Here is a 4,246-nt window from a genome sequence, read left to right as displayed (position 1 = left end):
CCCGCTTCCGTCCAACCCATGTATACCTGTAATGGATTGACCTTCTTTTTCTCTTATAAGAGAAAAGGTCCACATGAGTGGGTACTTAAGGACTTTGCTCTATTAATACAGACTAAATGGTCTCTCAGTGATTAATATAATAGGCTGAAAAAATATATTCATCTCCAATAATCCATCATTGGGTAGCCTGCCCTCAGGTTTATTGGGATTATTTTCTGCCCCATGACAAGTTAAGGCATGTGAGAAATTCCAACACATAGTCATTGAATGTTTTGCCAGATTGCGAGTCTATGATGGCCTTCCACATTTTAGCATTGAGTCCTGGTCTGAGAGGTTATGTTCAGCATTCTATTGGTTCAAAAACTGGGCTTGACGAATCACTTGTGGTCCCAGTTGTTAGCATATGGGTCGGGTATCTGTCGTCCACAGGTACAGCATGCGTAGACGGAGTTCATATCTCCATGTGGTAAGGCGGGACTGAACTGAACTGAACCTTAACGCTATACAATGTATTGCGTAATTGTGATCCTACAAATCTGCGTACATTGCACCAGGAACCATCATTCGCCACAAGAAGATACCGGTGAGCTACCGACGTGCATGCACATGTGTGTATGTGTGTGCAGCTGCTGCAGCGGACCTTCCGCTCTCCGGGCAGATGCTCTACCAGTAGACCGCAGAGGTGGTCAACAAGATACCGAACGAGAACAAGTCTTGTTGCGGTCAGACCATAGGTACACTATGTCACCGACATCTATCATCTCACCGTTTGGTCTACGGCCTTGTTGGCCTTTCAACCTCCCGCTATAGGGGTGGTCAGTCAAGGGACTACCGTGTTGTATTGCGATAAGTTCAGAGTCAGAGACTGGTATTTGGCGGTTTGTAAACTGATCTCTTTGAGACAACATCTCCCTTGATGACAAGCCTCATCCCCTGATGCGCGAGTTGAGGCAGGCGACCACAACTGCCAGTGAAGTTGGCATGACGAGGCCTCGTGTGGGGTCCTGACAAAGCAATTCTTGTAATTCCTGAATGGCCTTCTCTGCAACAGGGATTTTTGTTTGGGTTCTAACCCTCCCATTTTCCAGAATGAGTCGATGTTGCATTAGTAGGGGGTCTCGTTCCAAGCTGATGAATCCAGAAGCAGGGTCAGTCCTGATAACAACTGGAGGGCCATCAAGGGGAAGGAGTTCTAAGCTGAGACCTAGCAGGGCTTTACCAAGAGTTTGGCCCCTTTCAGCCTCTATGATGCAGGCGCAAGTGTATGAAGTAGCGCATTCAGACGTGACAAGGTAGAATTGTCGCTCCCTTATCGAGAGGTCTGCAGCAAATGTGTGTCCTACTGCTTCAGGCGGGTTGCGTGTACTCGGATCAACTACAACATGGGGTGCCTGGCATTGAGAAGCACTATGGGTCGTTTCTGCTGGCAAAGTCTGCAGGCAAGTTGGATGCTCCTGCAAGGTGTTGGATTGTAGATTGGTGTCGGCTCAATGTAGAGGTGAGGTGAGGTGAGGTGAAATGGGGTTTAACGTCGCGTCCAAGATTATTGCACTTATATAGCGACGTGCATGTACGTGTGTGTGTGTGTTTGTCTGGCTGCTTGTACTAGTCCGGACTGATGCCGATTTATAGTGCTAGCTCACTGAGATACCATGCCGCAGTTTAACATGAATACCCCACTCAGACACAGTATACTGACTCCGAGCCGACCAGTCCTTGTTTTAGCCCCTTAATGCCGAGCGCCAGACAGGGTAACAACAAGTACCATCTTTTAAAGTCATTTGGTATGACGCGGTCGGGGATCGAACCCCGGACCTTTCGCTCTCCGGGTGGACGCTCTACCTCTAGACCACGGAGGCGGTCCCTCAATGTAGAGAGGAAAGTGGACACCCTTGTACTGGTTGAAAACTCGCCACGACAAAGCTTCTCGAATGCAAGTACACATTGTCTGCTGTGTGTGAGTTTACAAGCATTCAGATTGTACAATGAATGGGCTGAAATGTTTCATGGAAGCATCAATATACAGTGCCTCTATCTCACATGGTAGCCAAGAAATCTGTTGTCTCAATTTCGCATTGAAAAATCCTTGTAATGTAATGTAATGAAGTCCCTCGGGTCATGTAGAGTGTCGCACCAATACCAGGGTTCCTCACAGCGCCATCAGTCACAATACAGTGTTGGTCCATCACCCATTATGAGCAGCCTTAAACGCCTCTAACAAATTCTCTGACCAGAGAATCTTGTCCCCAGACTGTAGTCCTGCATTAGCAGCGTAAAGGGGTGCGAGGAGAATTAAACATCCTGGGATGACGCGTTATATACGGTGCTTACTAGCTTCAACTGTACCTTGCTGCCAGTGTCATCCAAGGATTGTTGCTGATGTAGGAGCAATGATACCTTTGTTTTGGGTAAGCCTTAACCCATTGTCCTTGAGTGCTTCGAGTACTTGCTGCCAGTTGTCTAGGAGATCATCTGGGTTATCAGCTCCACAGTAGAGATCATCAGCAAGTTTTGCTACTCTGCCCTCCTCTGAGAGTGTGCCAAATACGGGACACGTCAGTTCTGTGTCCGGTCCTGGCATACCCATAGCAGATCTTTCCTAGACTCTTACGCCTAGGAATGGGGTGACCACTCCGCAGTATTTCATTGAATCCTTTGACAGGGGAATTTGGTAGAAAGCATAATGAACTTCCACTTGGCTATCTGACAAAGGGTTGAGTCCACATAAGGCATCAATGAAGGTTGTGGCTTGCTGTACCAGCCAAAATCTGCAAAGGCAGTGACTAGCCTGTGGCCTCCATTAGTTTTCTTGAACAGGTGGCGGGGGTGGGTGGGTGGGGGGGCATGGGTGGTACAGTTGTCTAAGGTGCTATGATTCGCTGTGCAGAGTTGCGTCCCTTGGGCACGCCAGAAACCTATGGGTTCCAATCCCTGTTCGCCCCGATTATATTTCTAGGTTTGTCAGCACCATAGTGATCGTGGGTTTCACCGAAGTGGTAAACGTCTGAGACCTGCATCATTTCTGGTGTCCCCCGCCGTGATATTGCTGGAATATTGCGAAAAGCGGCGTAAAACCATACTCACTTACACACTCACTCACCCTTTCCTCCCACATTAAGCTGACAGGCCATGATATAACTGGAATACTGTTAAAAGCAGCGTTAAACCCAACTCACTCACTCACTCACTCTTGACCAGGAAAGAGGATTCAAGTATTCAACTTGGATTCCAACAAAAACGCCAATGTCCTCCAGTTCGTTAAATTTTTGTTGCAACTCGACGAGGCGATCTCATGAATACTGGGGTCTTCTACATTTCCTTTGTGGAGGTTGGACCGAACCCATGTTGATGACAGCTTGGAATGGTCCTGACTCGACATTATATCCATCGATATGGGGGCTATTGACCTCATCAAACTCATAAGAGCAAGAAAACTAGACTTGCTCAGTGTCAACATGCAGAAGGCATCAGAAGCATGAACGTTGTGTATCCGAGTTACACTGTCCTCGTCACTGATGGCCAAGTCCTCGGACGAGTGTCTATTCGAGGTTCTATGGTAAACAAATCATCTGCATCGGCGTAATCACTTGATACAGCAACTTCAATGAATTCACCTGGACATTCTGTAGTGCATGTGTTTGGGGCTCTGATCACACACGCATCTCTCCATGTGGTTTGAGTCACTTGTACTGGTGGATCCATACGTGAATGAATAACCATTTCTGAGTATGGTGAGGCGTTTAGCAGAGCATACGGCAACGCCATTCTTCTCCAGTGACTGCTATCTCGAGCAATGATCCAGGCTGGGGTACAATGACAGCAGTCAGCCAAGTCAACAAGCTGATCACCTGACCCATTAAGTCTCCTTCTGCAACAAGCACGGGTTGCTGGAACCCAATGTTGACACTATTCCAGTCATATCACAGTGTGTCCGCTTCATGTGGGAGGAAAGCCTGAAGTGGAGCAGTTTTCAGACGTTTGCCACTTTGGTGAAACCCACAAGCATGGTTGTGCTTATGCGTTTTGACAAACAATCAACACATAAATCAACTGAATTTCTTATTAATGAATGAAAAGCAATTTCTGACTTCAATAATTTCAGCAAAAGTTGACTGGAACATCAATATGTGTGTAAGTAGGAGCTTTGATTGTGTTTAGCAGAGCATACGGCAACGCCATTCTTCTCCATGAACGGGATACCCACAGAATGTCTGCATCTAAAGATTCTACCACCAGTCCAGTGAAA

Source organism: Haliotis rufescens, unplaced genomic scaffold (assembly GCF_023055435.1).
Source record: "Haliotis rufescens isolate VD_foot unplaced genomic scaffold, xgHalRufe1.0.p SCAF_2, whole genome shotgun sequence".
In the NCBI taxonomy this organism is placed as follows: domain Eukaryota; kingdom Metazoa; phylum Mollusca; class Gastropoda; order Lepetellida; family Haliotidae; genus Haliotis; species Haliotis rufescens.
This window is presented reverse-complemented; position numbering follows the sequence as displayed.